Here is a 21,950-nt window from a genome sequence, read left to right as displayed (position 1 = left end):
AAAATATTGTTATTTTTGCAAAATTGACGCTCTTTTTTTGTTTATAGCGCGTGATCAAAAAATCGCACAGGTGATCAAATACCACCAAAAGAAAGCTCTGTTTGTGGGAAAAAAAGGACGTCAAATTCGTTTAGGTACAGCGTCGCACGACCGAACAATTGTTCGTTAAAGTCACGCAGTGCCGAATCGCAAAATACCCCCTGGTCTTTTAGCAGCCAAATCCTCCGGGGCTTAAGTGGTTAAAGTGTATAACTCTACACCAAGTTCATTATATGGTTGACTTATGTATTTATACATGTTAAACATATCCCCCCAAATCTCCTCTTCTAAAGAGAGAATAAATTCAGTTCAGCTAATCTTTCCTTGTAGCTGAGCTCCTCCATGCCTCTAAACAGTTTGGTTGCCCTTCTCTGAACTTTTTTCAATTCTCCAATATCCTTTTTGTGAACTAGTGCTCAAAACTGAGCTGCATATTCTAGATGAGGTGTTACTAATGATTTGTAGACATGTGCAGTTTGTTTCGGTACAAATACATATTCAGGCAAATTTTTGGTTATTCGGAGATTCGGATGTATCCCAATTCCCTGAATTAAATTGTAATGAATAGTAATACATTTCATTGAAATGTGTTAAAATTAATTTTGTTTATTCATTTTATAACAAATTCTAAATTTTCAGAACGATTAGATTTTGGATAGGTCGAAAAATGATCAACCGATTTGAATTCTGTGTGAAGAATAGCTGGTTGTTAAGCAGTGGGCTGGGAAGCTGGCTGCCGCATTATTAACAACCAATGAGTCATCAGCTGTCAGCTGGCTTTCCCACTAACAGCTGAAATACAAACAGACCTTTGGGGCTAGTATGGATTCTAAGGGGAACCCCCCCCCCGCCAAAATTTCAAAATTAAAAATCCATACCAGACCCTTATCCGGTCAGGAAAGGGAGGGACGAGTGAGCACCTTCCCTGAACCATATCAGATGACATGCCCTCAGCGTGGGAGGGTGGACGCTTTGGGCTACCAAAGCCCTGGCCAGTGATTGTAGGGGCCTGTGGGCTGGGAGCTTATCAAAATCCAAAAGCCCCCTTTAACAAGGGGGTCCACAGATCCTGCACCCCCCAATGTGAATGAGTATCGGGTACATACTACCCCTACCCATTCACCACAAATGTGTACAAAGTGAGTAAAGACAGTAAATTAGTTTTTGACAATTCCTTTATTAAAAAATAAAAAACAATGATGTAGATCCATCTCAGGCTGCCCGCCGCACTGCAGAACCCAAAAAAAAGAATAAAAAACCTCCAGCTTCGTTGAATGTTCTCCGTGTTCCCCTGGTGACATCCCGTGGTGACCCTACCCCCTTGTGATGTCATCGACCAAGCATGTCCCAGTTGGTGATGTCACAAGGAGGTGGGGTCAGGTCCATTAATATTCAATAAATATTGAGACATCAACACAATTCTAATCTTTTTGGCTCTATACACCACCACAATGGATTTGAAATGAAACAAACAAGATGTGCTTTAACTGCAGACTTTCAGCTTTAATTTGAGGGTATTTACATCCAAATCAGGTGAAAGGTGTAGGAATTACAACAGTTTGTATATGTGCCTCCCACTTTTTAAGGGACCAAAAGTAATTGGACAATTGGCTGCTCAGCTGTTCCATGGCCAGGTGTGTGTTATTCCCTCATTATCCTATTTACAAGGAGCAGATAAAAAGTCCAGAGTTAATTTCAAGTGTGCTATTTGCATTTGGAATCTGTTGCTGTCAACTCTCAATATGAGATCCAAAGAGCTGTCATTATCAGTGAAGCAAGTCATCATTAGGCTGAAAAAAAAACAAACCCATCAGAGAGATAGCAAAAACATTAGGTGTGGCCAAATCAACTGTTTGGAACATCCTTAAAAAGAAAGAATGCACCGGTTGACTCAGCAACACCAAAAGACCCAAAAGACCACGGAAAACAACTGTGGTGGATGACCGAATAATTCTTTCCCTGGTGAAGAAAACACCCTTCACAACAGTTGGCCAGATCAAGAACACTCTCCAGGAGGTAGGTGTATGTGTGTCAAAGTCAACAATCAAGAGAAGACTTCACCAGAGTGAATACAGAGGGTTCACCACAAGATCTAAACCATTGGTGAGCCTCAAAAACCGGAAGGCCAAATTAGAGTTTGCCAAACAACATCTAAAAAAGCCTTCACAGTTCTGGAACAACATCCTATGGACAGATGAGACCAAGATCAACTTGTACCAGAGTGATGGGAAGAGAAGAGTATGGAGAAGGAAAGGAACTGTTCATGATCCAAAGCATACCACCTCATCAGTGAAGCATGGTGGTGGTAGTGTCATGGCGTGGGTATATATGGCTGCCAATGGAACTGGTTCTCTTGTATTTATTGATGATGTGACTGCTGCCAAAAGCAGCAGGATGAATTCTGAAGTGTTTTGGGCAATATTATCTGCTCATATTCAGCCAAATGCTTCAGAACTCATTGGACAGCGCTTCACATTGCAGATGGACAATGACCCGAAGCATACTGTGAAAGCAACCAAAGAGTTTTTTAAGGGAAAGAAGTGGAATGTTATGCAATGGCCAAGTCAATCACCTGACCTGAATCCGATTGAGCATGCATTTCACTTGCTGAAGCATTAGAGGCCTGGCAGAGCATCACCAGGGATGAAACCCAGCGTCTGGTGATGTCTATGCGTTCCAGACTTCAGGCTGTAATTGACTGCAAAGGATTTGCAACCAAATATTAAAAAGTGAAAGTTTGATTTATGATTGTTAATCTGTCTCATTACTTTTGGTCCCTTAAAAAGTGGGAGGCACATATACAAACTGTTGTAATTCCTTCACCATTCACCTGATTTGGATGTAAATACCCTCAAATTAAAGCTGAAAGTCTACAATTAAAGCACATCTTCTTTGTTTCATTTCAAATCTATTGTAGTGGTGTAGAGAACCAAAAAGATTCAAATTGTGTCGATGTCCCAATATTTATGGACCTGACTGTATATAAGAAATGTCAGGTGGAGGAGAAGGCAGTCCATGCTACATGTTTGACGAGGTCAGAGGTTTTTATTTTTATTTTTTCCCGTGTTCGGAGGTGCAGTGGGGGGCGTGAGATGGATCTACATTGGGGGACATTGTTTTTTATTTTTTAATAAAGGAATTGTCAAAAACAAATTTACTGTCTTTATTCACTTTGTACACATTTTTGGTGAATGGGTAGGGGTACTATGTACCTCATACTCATCCACATGGTGGTTGGGCTGGGATCTGGGGGCCCCCTTGTTAAAGGGGGCTTCCAGATTCCAAAAAGCCCTCTGCCCGCAGACTCCCAGACCCACCAGCCAGGGATGTGAGAATGAGGCCCTTGTTCCTATCAACCATGTTGATAGGGCATGTGGCCTGGTATGGTTCAGTATGGGAGGGCGCTCTCTCGTTCCCCCTCTTTACTTGACCTGCCAAGCCACATGCTCTGATAAGGGTCTGGTATGGATTTTGGGGGGGACCCCATGCCCGTTTGTTTAAAAATTTTAGCGTGGGGTTCTCCTTAGAATCCATACCAAACCAGAAGGTCTGTTTACATTTCAGCTGTCAGTGGGGAATACAACTGACAGCTGATGACTCATTAGTTGTTAAGAATGCAGCAGTTGGCTTCCCGACCCGCTGCATAACAGCCAGCTATTCTTCACACAGAGTTCCATTCGGTTGATCATTTTTCGACTGATCCGAATTCTAATCGTTCTAAAAATGTGGAATTCATTAGAAAATAAACAAACAAACAAATTTTAATATGGAATGGGAGAAATACTAGAGACCAACCTCCCAGTATGGTCAATGGGGGAAGGGAGGGAAAGGGAATGAATATTGGTTTGAGGACTTTTAAGGTGCTATATTCAAAGGTAATAGACAAAGATAAAATAGAACATTTTTATTCAGAAATATAATTTAAAAACAATAGAGACATACATATGCACATAAGTGCTACATAAAAAAGATGAACAATTTGTACAAGCACAGTTACAGTTTTAACAATCCTATAGCGGATTTTTCAAACTTCCAGGTGTTTATACCTCAACATGTTTCGTGTTAAAACCACTTCTTCAGGAGGGTATTGTACACACTATGCTTATTCTAATGATAACAGACAATCAATTAGTATTCACATAATATAGTACAACATGGTATATACATGAGGGTATGGGAGGAGCTATCTTACCCAATGTTCAAGGCTAAAGTGGATCACAGACCGTGGACCCGACCACCAATATCCTCTCACCGGCGGATATGGGAGACGCTGTGTTAAACCAATCGTAAATATATTTATAACTTGATTGTTTGAGGGGTATTCCCATATGTTATCCCTGAAAACCCCAGGGGTGGAGACTGGGATAAGGAATTGTTACAATGTGAAACCCGCTGGATTGAAAGACTAAATGCAGTAATTCCACCTGGCATTAACGAGGTTAACAGTTACAAACCTTTTTTGTAAACCCATGATATTTTTCTATACTTGAATACTGATGTTTATTTTTGTTCCTTTTTATTCTCCTTTTTATTATTTTTTCTCCTTTCCCTTCCCCTTTCTTGCCATTTCCATTACCCTCCTTCTTTCTATTTATGGAGCTTTAAACATTTGAGATGTGGCCATTATCATGGCCTTATTCTGTATATATATATCACCTTTTCGATTGTTTACTGGTATATGATTGTCATTGTATATGCTTCATTGTTATATGTGCATCCGTATTAAAGAATATCTAGAATGTGATAGATTACATGCATATTTAATGGGCATTTTTATGTTATGTTATGTCTAATCATAATTGTATTGATACCTTTGTGCTTCTTCTCATATGGGGCTTTCGTGGATCCTCCCTGTGGGCTTGACTATTACTCAGCTGGCGGATATGTGACCCCTAGGTTGATGGCGTCGCATGACGCAGGTCTTTATCGCAATGTTTTGATACACGGCAATACGCCGCATGCGCGATCATTCACGCATGCGCAGCCTCGGTGGTCAGAGCGGCCGAAAGTCACGCGCCCTACGGGAGCGTGCTGATGTGGGCCGCTTTGCAGACACTTAAATAGCATCCGCTGCTGACGCTTAAATAGCGTACACTTTTTGTAGCTGCTGACTTTTAATAAATACAAAAACCAGGGGAATTCCATTTTAACAACTAGATATTCTTCACACAAAATTCTAATTGGTTGAAAATTTGGAATTCGTTAGAAAATTATTAATAAACTATATTTAACAAAAACGAAACAAAATTTAACCAATTCTGAAACCACACTAAACAAATTCCAAAACGAAACAAAATTAGTAACATAATGAATGTATATGAAACTAAACATATTTTTCCATTCTGCACATGTCTAATGATTTCTAATGGGGGAAAATGATATCTCTCTCTTTGCGGTCAATACCTCTTTTAATATAAGAAAGAATTTTGCTCAATTTGTAAAACCCTGCTTGGCATTGCACGCCATTATTAACTTATGTTCTACCAGAATACCCAGATCCTTTTCCACCATTGATTCCCTCAATTGTACTCTCCCTACTACATTCCTACTACATCTACAGTATATGTTTGGTCCTTTTTGCCAATATTGAATCTCATTTGCCACACAGTTGCCTAATTAAACAGTGCATTGAGGTTGGCTTGGAGGTTCTGTAAGGAGGTTATTCCACTGCATAGCTTGGTGTCATCTACAAAGATTGAAATGGTACCGGGGGGTGGCTTCCAGCGGAGTGAATGGACGCCTAGTGTTCCCGCTCCGCTAGCCACCACGGACACTGCCCGCATCTACGGCCCCCGACCCCATCCTCAGAACCCCGCATGTGCCTCAGATTGACTCCTAGGCTTCGCAGCAGTGATGACCCGCCTCAAAAAGGACCCCGGCCAGCTCAATAAGCTGGAGGGGTTCTTCATTCAACATGCCCCTGGTCCTTATGCGGACCACGCTGTCACACAGGCAGCGATATGCAGAGCCTGCAGCATACACAGCCATCTCCCTCTCTCCCTACACGGATCGTGGCAAATCCGGACAGCGGGACATCTTCAGGCTCCACATCGCCACCATCTCCCCCTCTGTCTCCATCTTCCAGGAGCCCGGTCAAGAATAGGCCCAGGACGGTCTCTCCTCCTAGGCCTCAACTGCATCCAGTTATGAATGCCTCCCTGTCTCCATCTGCCATAATGACTGTATCCCAGACTGCTCCTGACCCTTTTGCTGCCTTTCCTTCTGGAGATCACCCTGTCTCTGTCCTCCAAGACATGCTTCTTACATTGAAAATGTCCGTGCATGCAGACATGATGTCCTGTATGCACCAGTTCAAATCAGAGGTACAGACCCTGGGTTCTAGGGTGGATAGCGTGGAACGTGCAGTATCCACCCAGGCATCTTCCTATAATGACATGGTGGATGCCTTTAATGCACAGAGGGATGACATTCAGTGGCTCAAGAACAAAGTGGCCGACCTGGAGGACCGTTCCAGAAGGAACAATGTCAAGATCCGCGGCATTCCAGAATCGTTATCTCCAGATCAACTGTTGCCCTATGTTACTACTCTTTTTCAAACCCTGCAGCTCACAGCGTCAGCCTCTGACCTCCTGATTAACAGGATCCATAGGCTCCCAAAGCCATCCTTCATTGCGGGAGAGATGTGCTGCTGAGAGTCCATTTCTATCACATTAAAGACCAGCTTATGCGGGCTGTCCGTAATGTGTCATCTCTGCCCTCTCAATACCATGGCATCAAACTGTTGCCAGGCCTCTCTAGGCACACCCTACAAAGTAGACGTAACCTAGCTATGATCACTAAAGCCTTGAGGAACAACAATATCCCCCACAAGTGGAGGTACCCGGCCACTCTACTTATCACAAATGGAGGCTCAACTGTCACGATCCGGAACCTTGAAGAGGGACTATCGGCTCTACGGTCTTGGAACATTCTTCCCCCTTCTGAGTCGAATTCTGCTACCTCATCACAGCCCATGCACCAAGAAGAACCTTGGCAGGTAGTCTCCCAAAAACGCTCGGCCAAATCCAAATGAAAATGGTTGGGGCTCATTCTGTCTTCAGGTCTTACAACATGTCAGTGTCCCAGGCCTAAGGATGTTTCATCCCTAGATGGCCCTCCAGTTTGTTTGGGACAGCTTTGACTGTTCCCGGACTGCTGAGACAGTCATTTTCTTATTATTGACTTTCCTGGTTACCCCCCTTGTTTATGTCCGTCATCCCCTAAACCTCATTCCACTCCTCCTGCTACATTGGGCAAGCTTTCAGATGTCGGAATGCCCCTTCACAGCACGCCTTGCACACTCTTCGAGCGCTTTTTCTACAGTTCCACTACGCTTTAACACCACCGCCTTTCGCCTACACCCACCATGACTGTGAAGTGTTTAACCATCAACGCTACTGGCCTGAACCACCTGGCCAAACGGCATTCCCTTTGGAGAGAAATACGTGACAGCAAGGCGGATATTGTTGCAGTGTAGGAAACGTACTTTCAGTCCAACAATCACCCCCCATGCCTCCACAGGAACTTCCCCCACATCTTTCTTGCTAATGGTCCGGAAAAGAAGGCGGGAGTGTTGCTGGCATTGAGAGACACCTTAACTTTTCACCTAAGATCCTCCATTACAGATCCATCTGGTCGATACATTATCCTCACTTGCGATGTTAACGATCTCCCCCTGACAATTGTGGCGTTGTATGCTCCGAACACTCACCAGCTTCGTTTTCTACGTAGATTACTTAAACAAGTGAATCAGGTTAAGTATGGGCATTTATTGATGTGTGGTGACTTTAACCTGGTTGTAGACCCTGGGCTGGACTCTTCATGTCCCTCCGAGGGCCGACATGTCTCTTTAAATTCCTTGTTGCGCTCAGAACGCTTGTTTGATGCATGGCGATGTTTGCATGCATCTGAGAGAGACTATACGTTTTTTTTCAAATTGCCATCAATCTTACTTTTGCATAGACTTGTTTGTCACTGATTTATATCTCCTGGAGAAGTCCTCCTCCTCGACGGTCAGAGATATAACATGGTCGGATCATGCTGCAGTCAAACTGACCATCGAGGAGGGGACATCGGTTCGGACGACCTTTCTTTGGTGATGTGACAGCAAGACATTGCAGAACGCCACCTCTCAAGCACATATCAAAAAACACCTCAACAAATTCTTTGAATTTATTACAAACTCTGTTTTGGACCCCTGGGTGCTGTGGGATGTGCACAAGGCCTTTATTAGGGGAGTGTGCATTCAGCAGCAAGCTAGGGCGAGGAAACAACACCAAACAAAGGTGACAGACATCTTGTCCCAAATTCACAACCTGGAATCTTTGAATAAGCAGTCTCCCTCGGATGCACAATCATCCACGTTAACACGTCTAAAAAATGATCTTCGCTTGTTATTTTTGGAACAATCGGATAGACTCCTCAACCATCTCAAACAGTCCGATTATACACAAGCCAACAAGGCAGGCAAACATCTGGCCTCTAGGGGCAAACAGAAACAGGCCAAAACACGTATACCATTTCTGTTGGACACATCATCTGCGCAAAAGATATCTCACCCCCAGGCTATTGCCGACGCTTTTGCTGAGTTTTATGCCTCCTTATACAATCTTAAAGACTGTCCTGACGAGTGCCAACCCACTGACCACACCATTAATCAATTCCTACAATCTATCACTCTCCCTACCCTTACAGACGCCCAACTTCACACTCTAAACCTCCCCATCACTGCAAAAGAAATATTAGATAGTATAAAGACCCTACCTAAAGGCAAATCCCCGGGCCCGGATGGACTCATAAATGAGTACTACCAGCAATTCGCGCACACTCTGGCCCCACATTTGACTGAGGTCTTCACAAAAGCTACCTCTAGTGGCTCCCTTCCGCAGGATATGCTTAGAGCTTACATTTCCACCCTCCCCAAACCGGGTAAAGACCCTACGACCCCTGCCAATTTTCAACCTATCTCCCTCCTTAACTCCGACGCCAAACTCTTTGCCAAAATTATAGCTAAACGTATTCAACATGTACTGCCCACTCTCATTGGGAGGGATCAAATGGGGTTTATGCCAGGCCATCACACATCCGATGCTACTAGAAGGGTCATAGACATCGCCAACTACGCCAACCTTCACAAAATCTCATCAGTTTTATTGACTATAGACGTGGAAAAGGCCTTTGACAGGGTCCATTGGGGATATATGTACTCTACCCTGAAAAAATTTGGCTTCTCAGGTCCCATTCTATTGGCCATTTCCGCACTATACTCAAACCCCTCGGCTCAAATTAATACTTCTGGTGTTCTTTCAAAAACGTTTCATATCACAAATGGCACTAGGCAAGGATGCCCATTATCCCCATCTTTATTCAATCTAATCATCGAACCCCTAGCAGAATCTATCCGGAACAACCCTGCCGTATCAGGTTTTTCTGTTGCGAACACACACCACAAGATAAATTAATTTGTGGATGACATCATCCTCATGTTGACGAACCCTTCTTACTCCTTACCTGCTGCATATAGCGCTCTTCAGACCTTTAGTGCTGTTTCATATTTCAAACTCAATGCGGCAAAATCTTCGGGTTCTAAACTTAGGAGTTAGTGACAGAATGAAATCTTATTTACAAAAATATAACCCAAATACTTAAGAAAACAAATGCCACATTAAAACATATCCAGAGAACAGAACTAGCATGGTGTGGACGCCTTGCGGCCTACAAAATGATAGTCCTCCCCCAACTTCTCTATCTGTTCAGGAATTTACCTATTCCCTTCCCATGTATCAGCCTCTCTTTGTTTACCAAACAACTCCATAACTTTCTTTGGGAGGGCAAGCGCGCTAGGTGTGCAACCTCTATTCTGCATAAACGCAAACAATTGGGTGGAGCGGGTTTACCAGACATTCAATCCTACTATTGGGCAACGAATTTATCCCAAACTAAATTGTGGCTTCAAGATTCTTCACCTCCACTTTGGGTAGATCTGGAATTAGTTATTTCCCCTACCAAAAACCTGCGTCTGCTTCTCCTCAGTGACAGATGGCTTCAATGGGACCTGAAAATGCTCCCTCTCCCCATGCAAGCCTCATTAAGGGCATGGCGCAAACATACCCCCCCCCCAATCTACAAGGTAAACATCCTTCCTCACACGCCCATGCCTATATCTTTATTAACCACACATATTCCTGACCTCCCTATACAGACCCTCCAACAACATTGCATCACAGAAGTTTCACATTTCTTTAAAGATAGTAAAGTGATACCTAGTACCACTTTGACGCAAACCTACAACCTCCCAGCCTCACTTTATATTCATATCCTGCGTATCCGACACTTCCTATCCCAACACCCACTGAAAAGACTCTTGGTTGATAAACGAATATGGGATGTATATACCACCTGTTCAAAAAACCCCAAACGCCTCTCACACTACTATGATATCCTATCGGACAACACCTCTTTTTTGAAACCCCCCCCCCCCCATGTTCAAATGGGACACAGACCTTGGCAAAACGTTCTCAGTTGTACAGTGGAAACAAACCCTGAGGATAGTACACAGGCACACCCACTGCGCTACACACTGGGAAATGGCCATGAAGATCACCAACAGGTGGTACTATACTCCTTACCGCCTGGCTGGTTTCTCCCAGGCCTACTCACCCTTCTGCTGTAGAGATTGTGGCCACACGGGAACGCTTCTCCATATCCTGTGGGACTGTCCCTCTCTCAAAAGTCTGTGGAATAACATTTTTACATACATAGCCTCTCAAGTAGGCTGTATCATAAACCCGAATCCTGCTCTGGCTTTCCTACATTTAGGCATTGACACACACCCGTACCGCTTCCATGCCTGGATCTCACATGTACTTATCGCTACTCGTCTTCTGATCCTGCGCAAATGGAAAACCACTACCCCCCCCAACTATGCAGGAGGTAATATCACTGCTACAAACTAACCACAGATTTGAGCGGTCTATAGCTATAAATGATACGTCTCTAACGAGGTTTGACAAACACTGGGAATTCTGAACTTCTGTTAAATAACTGATTTATTGTGTATTGCAGGCCCCCCCCCCCACGCGTGGACCGGAGACCCAAGAGGGTGGCACGTGCGTGGGGGATCCTTGTAGGCCCTCTGGACTCTAAATACCCTCCCCCCCCTATTACATTCTGCCATTCATGGCATGCCTAGCTTGCACTCCTTACCTGTATGACAGTATGCTGTCCGTATATCTTTAGGATTACATGCTTGATGTGTGTCTTTCTGGGATTGTTATATAGTTGTTTCTCTCATGCGGCTGTTATTCTTGCTGAGTACTGACGAGTAGAGTTGAGCGGACACCTGGATGTCCGTGTTCGGGGGGTTCGGCCGAACTTGAAAAAAAAGTCCGGGTCCGGGTCCGTGTCCCGGACTTTTGCCGAACTTTTCCCGGACACCGAACCCCATTGAAGTCAATGGGGACCCGAACTTTCAGGCACTAAAATGGCTCTGAAACACCAATGGAAAGGGCTAGAGTGCTGCAAATGGCAGCAAAATGTAGTTAAGAGCATGGCAAGTGCTCTGCAAACAAATGTGGATAGGGAGATAACTTAAAACAACAAAAAAAACAGAAAAATAAAACAATTTTCTCCATCTGTGAAGGACGAGGCCCATATGGAGTAGGAGGGAGGTTGAGATGGCGGTGGATGTGGCGGTGTAGGTGGAAGCGGCGGTGGAGGGGGAAGATTTAGCCAACACTGCTTTTTTTCAGTCATTTTAAATTAGGGTACACCCCAAAAGAGTTAGAAAGATCAAAAATATAACAATGGCTGGGTAAGGTCGGTATCCATCTCTATTCTGCACAAGGTACGGAAAAGTCCTGTGGGATCCATGCCTGGTTCATTTTAATGAACGTGAGCTTGTCCACATTGTCTCTGGACAGGCGGCTGCGCTTGTCTGTGATAACGTCCCCAGCCGTGCTAAATACACGTTCAGATAATACACTGGCTGCAGGGCACGCCAGCACCTCCAAGGCGTAAAGGGCAAGCTCAGGCCATGTGCCCAATTTGGAGACCTAGAAGTTGAAGGGTTCTTCTGAGGTGCTGGTGGTGCCCTGGCTGTGTTGGCGACCTCTTCCTCCTCCTCCTCCTCTGCCTTGGCCTTGTGCTTCCACTGTGGCCCCGCTGTCAGGTGGGAATGCCAGCAGCATCGCATCTACCAGCGCATCTTGCGATCATGCTCCAGTAAGTGAATTAAGGACGGTACCTTGTCCTTGTAACGGGGATCCAGCAGTGTGGCCACCCAGTAATCAGCACAAGTTAGAATGTGGGCAACTCGGCGGTCGTGGTGGAGACACTGCAGCATGTAATCGCTCATGTGTGCCAGGCTGCCCAGAGGCAACGAAAGGCTGTCCTCTGTGGGAGGTGTATCGTCTGTGTCTTCTGTATCCCCCCCAGCCACACACCAGTGATGGCCATGAGCTGGCCTGGGTGCCACACTGCTGTGAACATGGTTCCATCTCCTCCTCCATCTCCTCCTTTCCTCCTCATCCTCCAGAACTGTGCCCCTGCTGGACAATTGTGTACCTGGCGTTTGTGGGTGCAGGAACCCACCCTCGGAGCCACTTGTGAATGACTGCCCTAAAAGCCATGGAAATGATCCCTCTTCCTCCTCCTCCTGTGCCACATCCTCTTCCATCATCGCCCGATGCGTTTTTTTCAAGGAGGCATAGAAGTGGGATAGTTAAGCTGACAACGGCGTCATCGGCACTGGCCATGTTGGTGGAGTACTCAAAACAGTGCAACAAAGCACACAGGTTTCGCATGGAGGCCTAGTTATTGGTGCTGCAGCTGAAATTCCACTATGGCCTGCTTCTGCTCGCACAGTCTTTCCAGCATGTGCAAGGTGGAGTTCCACCTTGTGGGCACATCACATATGAGGCGGTGAGCGGGAATTCCGAAGTTACGCTGCAGTGCTGACAGGCGAGCAGCAGCAAGGTGAGAATACCGAAAGTGTGCACAGACGGCCTGCACTTTCTGCAGCAGCTCTGACATATCGGGGTAATTTTGAAGGAACCTCTGCACCACCAAATTCAGCACTTGCGCCAGGCAAAGGATGTGCGTCAAACCGGCAAGGCCCAGAGCTGCTATGAGATTTCGCCCGTTATCGCACACCACCATGCTGGGCTTGAGGTTCGCTGGCACCAACAACTCATCGGTCTGCTGTTCCATGCTCCTCCACAAATCATGCGCGGCGTGGGATTTTTCCCCCAAACATGCAAGTTTTAAAACTGCCTGCTGTCGTTTACCCCTGGCTTTGCTGAATTTGGTGGTGAAGGTGTTACGCTGACCGGATGAGGAGGCGGTAGAGGATGAGGAAGCGGAGTAGGAGGAGTTAGGAACAGGATGTAAACTGAAGCGCCCTGCAATCCTCTGTGGTGGAAGGAGATGCGCCCCAAAAATTTTGAAGGTATATCTCACACGTACCGATACAGACTATGCCGCAATTTAATTCTTTTTACCCCAAAGGGTGTAGATTGAATAGCGGAATAGAAAATATGATATCAAAAGGTGTATCTTTCTCACACGTACAGACCCAGACTAGGCCCTGATTACTATTTTTTTGTACCCTAAAGGCAGGATGAGGAGTAGGAGGAGTTCGGAACAGGAGGCAAACTGAAGCACCCTACAATCCTCGGCGGTGGAAGATGCGCCCCAAAAATTTGGAAGGTGTATCTCACACGTACCGATACAGACTATGCCGCAATTTAATTATTTTTACCCCAAAAGGGTGTATATTGAATAGCGGAATAGAAAAAAATATATAAAACGGTGTATCTCACACGTACAAACACAGACTAGGCCCTGATTACAATTTTTTGTACCCTACAGGCAGGATGAGGAGTAGGAGGAGTTCGGAACAGGAGGCAAACTGAAGCACCCTGCAATCCTCTGCGGTGGAAGATGCGCCCCAAAAATTTGGAAGGTGTATCTCACACTTACCGATACAGACTATGCCGCAATTTAATTCTTTTTACCCCAAAGGGTGTAGATTGAATAGCGGGATAGAAAATATGATATAAAAAGGTGTATCTCACACGTACAGACCCAGACTAGGTCCCGATTACAATTTTTTGTACCCTAAAGGCAGGATGAGGAGTAGGAGGAGTTCGGAACAGGAGGAAAACTGAAGCGCCCTGCAATCCTCGGCGGTGGAAGATGCGCCCCAAAAATTTGGAAGTTGTATCTCACACGTACCGATACAGACTATGCCGCAATTTAATTCTTTTTACCCCAAAAGGGTGTATATTGAATAGCGGAATAGAAAAAAATTTATAAAACGGTGTATCTCACACGTACAAACACAGACTAGGCCCCGATTACAATTTTTCGTACCCTACAGGCAGGATGAGGAGTAGGAGGAGTTCGGAACAGGAGGCAAACTGAAGCACCCTGCAATCCTCTGCGGTGGAAGATGCGCCCCAAAAATTTGGAAGGTGTATCTCACACGTACCGATACAGACTATGCCGCAATTTAATTATTTTTACCCCAAAGGGTGTAGATTGAATAGCGGAATAGAAAATATGATATCAAAAGGTGTATCTCACACGTACAAACCCAGACTAGGCCCTGATTACAATTTTTTGTACCCTAAAGGCAGGATGAGGAGTAGGAGGAGTTCGGAACAGGCAGGAGGCAAACTGAAGCACCCTGCAATCCTCTGCGGTGGAAGATGCGTCCCAAAAATTTGGAAGGTGTATCTCACACGTACCGATACAGACTATGCCGCAATTTAATTATTTTTATCCCAAAGGGTGTAGATTGAATAGCGGAATAGAAAATATGATATAAAAGGTGTATCTCACACGTACAGACCCAGACTAGGCCCCGATTACAATTTTTTGTACCCTAAAGGCAGGATGAGGAGTAGGAGGAGTTCGGAACAAGAGGCAAACTGAAGCACCCTGCAATCCTTGGCGGTGGAAGATGCGCCCCAAAAATTGGAAAGGTGTATCTCACACGTACTGATACAGACTATGCCGCAATTTAATTCTTTTTACCCCAAAAGGGTGTATATTGAATAGCGCAATAGAAAAAAAATTATAAAACGGTGTATCTCACACGTACAAACACAGTCTAGGCCCCGATTACAATTTTTTGTACCCTACAGGCAGGATGAGGAGTAGGAGGAGTTCGGAACAGGAGGCAAACTGAAGCACCCTGCAATCCTCTGCGGTGGAAGATGCGCCCCAAAAATTTGGATGGTGTATCTCACACGTACCGATACAGACTATGCCGCAATTTAATTCTTTTTACCCCAAAGGGTGTAGATTGAATAGTGGAATAGAAAATATGATATAAAAAGGTGTATCTCACACGTACAAACCCAGACTAGGCCCCGATTACAATTTTTTGTACCCTAAAGGCAGGATGAGGAGTAGGAGGAGTTCGGAACAGGCAGGAGGCAAACTGAAGCACCCTGCAATCCTCTGCGGTGGAAGATGCGCCCCAAAAATTTGGAAGGTGTATCTCACACGTACCGATACAGACTATGCCGCAATTTAATTATTTTTATCCCAAAGGGTGTAGATTGAATAGCGGAATAGAAAATATGATATAAAAGGTGTATCTCACACGTACAGACCCAGACTAGGCCCCGATTACAATTTTTTGAATAGCGGAATAGAAAATATGATATAAAATTGGTGATTTTTCAATAGCACATGTGAACACAGCAGTGTCTTATGTTTTATGTCACGGTCAGCTCAGCAGCAGGCTATGAAGGGGAAAAAAAAAATCCCCTTTAACTTTGTAATTTTTAAATAGCAGATTAGTACAGACTATAACACAATTTAATTTTTTTTAACCCAAAAGGGTGTATATTGAATAGTGGAATAGAAAAAAGTATATAAAATTGAAAATCACTCAATAGCACATGTGAACACAGCAGTGTCTTATGTCACGGTCAGCTCTGCAGCAGGCTATGAAGGGAAAAAAAAAATTCCCTTTAACTGTGTAATTTTTAAATAGCAGATTAGAACAGCAATCTGTAGTAAAATATAGCTGAACGCTGCACACAACAGACTGATAAAAATATATTTTTTTCTCCCTCCTCCTCAGTGGGCTCAAGTGAGGGCAAAAAGATTGTTCACTGCACCACCCCCCACACAGCAAAATCAATGTAGATCGCTAACGGACGATTGTTCTGTCCCTGCCTAATCTCTCCAGCCTGTCCCTAAAATGCTCAAATAACTTTTCCTGCCTACACTCCGACCTGTCCCTGCATTCTTTTCGGGCACAATTTGTCACTGTCTGTCCCTAATCAGCAGCCAGTACGTATGATGTGTGCTCTCTCCCTACACTACAGCAGAATGACGCACCGCGCTGTGTCTCTCGAACTTATAAAGACATGGGTCACATGCTTCAGATGGCCAATCACAGCTACTAATACATTAGTAGGCATGGCTGGGATGGCTTAAGGCACACCAGTTAAACGCTTGTTGATTGGCTGTTGAAAGCCCGCCATTAAAAGCGCGCCATTACATACAAAACAGGAAATAAAATTACCGAACACGGATTTTAAACCCGAACATACAGTAAAGTTTTCGGGTCCGTGTCCGGGTAACAAAAATCCAATTATCCGGTACGAACCCAAATAATACAGTCCGTGTTCGCTCAACACTACTGACGAGCAATGTTCTCTAATTTGCCTTTTTGCCCACTACCTGCCTCTTTGATGGATGACGGACCCCCCCATCCTAATTTGTGTATTACTTGCACTGTGTTATCCTTTTGATATATTGTACTACGTTATTGTTACAGTTCTCAATTGTTTGTTATATCTTGAAAACTAAATAAAAAAATAAAAAAAGATTGAAATGGTACGTTGAATCCCAGACCCTATATCAAACCCTATATCATTTATGAATATAATAAAAAGTAAGGGCGCCAACACTGAACCTTGGGGTACACCACTAATAACCTTAGATAATTCAGAGTATGAATCATTACTTACTAGTCTATGAATAAAGTATTTTAGCTAGTTTTCTATCTATTTACAAAGGTATTTATCCAAGCCTGTAGACATTACCTTACATATTAGCCACCTGTGGGGAACTGTGTCAAATGCTTTTGAAAAATCCAAGTATACTATGCCCAAAAGTTTACATTGTGTAAGGTTTTGCTTACCTCCTCATAAAAGGAAATCAGATTTGTTTAACAACTTCTGTCTTTCATGAATCCATGCTGGCTATTTCCTAAAGGCTAAGTTCACCTTTGGGAACATGTTAAATGTTCTACCTGATTTTAGGGTGGAACAGGTAACATGTTCCCAATGCTGCATCCACTGCCCCCCACCCCCTGTGTCAGCAGTACAGGGGGAAGTTCCCCTGCTAGATGCAACTGTTTGAAAAACAGCGTGGCCTTGTGGGGCTCAGCCCATATGAGTGCATCATTCAGACACACAGCTCTGTGTGTCTGAATGAACGACAAGTCCCAACATCCTTAGTGGTTGTCGACTTGTAACTTTGAACTACCACTGCGATGTGGAGCGCTGTGGTAGTTCATTGAATATTCCTGTCAGGGAGTATCGGCTTACCCCGGGATGTATGGGTAAGCTGATGCACTGACAGTGTGCAGGAGATCTGCTAGGCATCAGCAATGCATTATAGGCTCCAGCAAAAAAAATAACAAATGCACATTAATTTACCTGCAAAAAAATGTGCATTTTTTTTAAAGTGAACATATCCTTTAATTTTTTATTTTTTTTTCTCATACTTCAACTTTTTATTAAAAATGTGGATGTGAACAAGAGTCAAGTACCATACATCGGGGGGTGTGTGATCCCTGCGCTGTCTGAGATGGCTAGAGACTCCCTGCTGCAGCGCCACTGGGACTGTTACTAAGGCAGTAAATCATATAATTCTAAGGGTAGTGGTGCGCTTCAGGGATAGGCTCTAATGAATTTCTATTTGGGTTGATGGCAGTGATGTGTACAATTCTTGCTGTCAAAGTGCTCCGCGTAATAAATAATGTATAAAATCAATCAATGTCGAGAATCTCTTAAAATAAATAATTATATGAGTATGGTGTGTATCAATGAATAAATAAATAAATAACAATCGGAGTGTTACTTCTTTACCAGTGATATCAAAAAAATAAATAAATAAATTCAGTGTAGGTCTTCAATCTGATTCATAAATAAAAACACATATATATTGTGCTCAAAATAAAGTGCTCCATGCAATTTTCTCTTAAAAATGGTGCTAGAAACAATATCTGTGAATAATTCAATTGCGATCCTTCAAATATAAATATTAAAATAAAATAGTCCAAAAAAAAGATTATATAAAGTAATCCAAAATGGCTTGTGTGAATACGTTCCTCTTTTATATCCGTGCTTAACTCATGCGATTTAGTGACTGTGATCTCCTTCACCTTGTGTATCACCTCTGAGTGCTCTAGCCTCTCACCTTATAGGCAAGATAAGTTTGCCTTTTGGTATCTATCCAGGCTCAACGAAAGACGAAAGACTCACTTTCTCTCGATCCCGGTCCTTTCTTGCTCAATGGAGCTGCTTTCTTGTTTCGATCGTTTTTTATATATACTATCCTCTTTGTCCGGTCTTTGGTGTGCCTCAGAGACAAAGACTATTCATGGTGCAGTATATCCAACTCATTTATTAAAATATAAGAATTTACACTTACAATTTAGGCATGTTGCTTCAGCATGTAAACAAAAAACCAGCCGCCGCTGTGGAGATCGGGCTCCGTTGTAACGTCACTTCCGGCTCCTCCTACGCGTTACGTCACGAGGTCACGTGACTTCATCAGTCCCTGATGAAGTCACGTGACCTCGTGACGTAACGCGTAGGAGGAGCCGGAAGTGACGTTACAACGGAGCCCGATCTCCACAGCGGCGGCTGGTTTTTTGTTTACATGCTGAAGCAACATGCCTAAATTGTAAGTGTAAATTCTTATATTTTAATAAATGAGTTGGATATACTGCACCATGAATAGTCTTTGTCTCTGAGGCACACCAAAGACCGGACAAAGAGGATAGTATATATAAAAAACGATCGAAACAAGAAAGCAGCTCCATTGAGCAAGAAAGGACCGGGATCGAGAGAAAGTGAGTCTTTCGTCTTTCGTTGAGCCTGGATAGATACCAAAAGGCAAACTTATCTTGCCTATAAGGTGAGAGGCTAGAGCACTCAGAGGTGATACACAAGGTGAAGGAGATCACAGTCACTAAATCGCATGAGTTAAACACGGATATAAAAGAGGAACGTATTCACACAAGCCATTTTGGATTACTTTATATAATCTTTTTTTTGGACTATTTTATTTTAATATTTATATTTGAAGGATCGCAATTGAATTATTCACAGATATTGTTTCTAGCACCATTTTTAAGAGAAAATTGCATGGAGCACTTTATTTTGAGCACAATATATATGTGTTTTTATTTATGAATCAGATTGAAGACCTACACTGAATTTATTTATTTATTTTTTTGATATCACTGGTAAAGAAGTAACACTCCGATTGTTATTTATTTATTTATTCATTGATACACACCATACTCATATAATTATTTATTTTAAGAGATTCTCGACATTGATTGATTTTATACATTATTTATTACGCGGAGCACTTTGACAGCAAGAATTGTACACATCACTGCCATCAACCCAAATAGAAATTCATTAGAGCCTATCCCTGAAGCGCACCACTACCCTTAGAATTACAAGTACCATACATATTACAGCAGAACTTATGTATTGAGTATAACCTGATGCTGAAAGAGAATGCTTAAGAAGTCACTCATCTATGTGATCTTTTATTAAACTTCAGTACCTTCCCAAGTTAGGCTAACAGGTCTATAGTCAGTTGATAAAGACTTTGACCCCTTTTTTAAACATAGGCACCACATTGGCCAGTCCAGTAGTACTATGCCAATCATTAAAGAGTCCCTAAAAATGAGAAACAATGACTTTGAAATGACAGAGATCGATTATTTTAGGACCTGTAGGTGCATGCCATCTGGTCCAGGTGCTTTATTCACCTCTATTCTGTCTAAATATTTCCGAAAACATATCAATTTTAGGCCATAGTGATTCATTTGGGGCCATGTCAATATCATTTCCAGTATGGTATACACAAAGCTGAAGAAGGTACTTAATAAATTTGCCTTCTCTTTGGCCCCAGTAACCCACACCAGATCCTTTTGTAAAGGGTCAGCATGCTCTGACCTGACCTTTTTACTATTACCATTATTATAATCTTTAGTTAATATCATGCTAAACAGTCCCATACTAAAACCACAATCTCATCAACCTTTGTTCAGTGCAGCTTGATTAAATCATTGGTACTCCACAGTAGCAGCCCATCTGTCAGAGGAGGAAAGACAGAGTTATACAGTAACTGGATATTCAAAACGTTTACACTTTTTTAACATGTCTGTCATGATGCACAGGTGTTCCATTCATCTGCTTTTAAGCAGTCCTATTCATATCCATTGGGACACAGTGGCTGCATGGGCACAGCCGCTGGTCCCAATTTGACAGCTGTGCAGGTAAGGGTGTTAGAAATTCTGTATATAGCCCTACGGAACAGTGAGTGCACATTCCACAAGGGCTTATCTGCTGCTTAACTGCAGACAGGAAACATTAACTTTATTTAGGGAAAAGACATAGAATTTAGAGTAACATAGATGCAGCTAAAAACACATAAACACTGCCATCTAGCAGGGAGTGAGTATCCCTGCACTCACTTGGGGACAAGTACCCGCACCTGCATGGCTGTCAAATTGTAACCAGAAGCTGTGTCTGTACAGCTGCTGCATTGCAATGGACATGGTTAGGACTCCCTGCATACAGATGCAAGGAAAACCTGTGCATTCCTTGAACGCAAAGATGGTCCTTTTCATGGTTGTATGCATAAATATACCCATGTAAATGAGGCCTAACACATGCTCCTCGCTGTGTGTGCTGCCACCTGACCATTCCCCTACCATGTATCCAGGGCTTCAGGCCTAAAATTCCCTAAAAGCTTTCATTGCCACTGATTTATGCCTTTCATCACTGGCTGCAAAAGGGTTAAATGAAGGTTAAATATTGGTGAGCGATGAATGTTGGTGAGAATCCTTGAAATCACTACATTTGAGTTAAAACCTCATACTACCTATCAACTTGTAAACAAGATTCATTCAACTAGGTTTATCAAATTAATGTCCTGCTCTGTAAATGTACTAAATACCTGCATCCATATCACACGAGTTGCATTTTAGAACTAATTCTAATAATTCTTTGTATAAAATGTCTAAACAGCTAAACATTATTTATATGGTCATTCTGCAGCAACCAATTACATTTCAAGGCATTCTGTCCCCAGCTCACTGAACACAAAAATGTTAAGAATTTCTGTACAATAGCTGTGGGCTCTCTAGCAGAAATATACCATATTTTTTTATGGGAGATAAATGCATAGGAGATTGAGTGCACTCATATGTTTGCCATTCAAATGCCACACTGTAATATATAGTATTATTTTAAAAGCATTATGATTTGATTTTAGAATGTCATTCCAGAGCATGTCATTTGAAAATCTTATGTTTATGCTCTAATGATAATAGTCTTCTAAATGATTTGGCTTTAAAAATTTTGTACATTTTATTAATTTTTAATATCTTTAAAGCTCAACTATGGGATGATTAAGAACATTTAAATGTGTGCCCCCATGCCCCTACTCCCCAAGCAATTGCAGAAAACAATGCGTATTTCTCCAGGAAATAATGTAAAAGTTTAATTACAGTCAAAACGTGTTTTTCTTTATATTTTTTTTTAAGATTTGGATATAGTGAAGAGGGATTAGAACTCTGTGTCCTTATTAGGGAGAATAACCTTCTCTATGTGTCTTTTCATCAAAAGTGA

This window comes from Pelophylax lessonae (genome assembly GCF_965119305.1).
Source record: "Pelophylax lessonae genome assembly, chromosome: 1".
Lineage (NCBI taxonomy): Eukaryota > Metazoa > Chordata > Amphibia > Anura > Ranidae > Pelophylax > Pelophylax lessonae.
Note: the sequence above shows the minus strand (reverse complement) of the source record.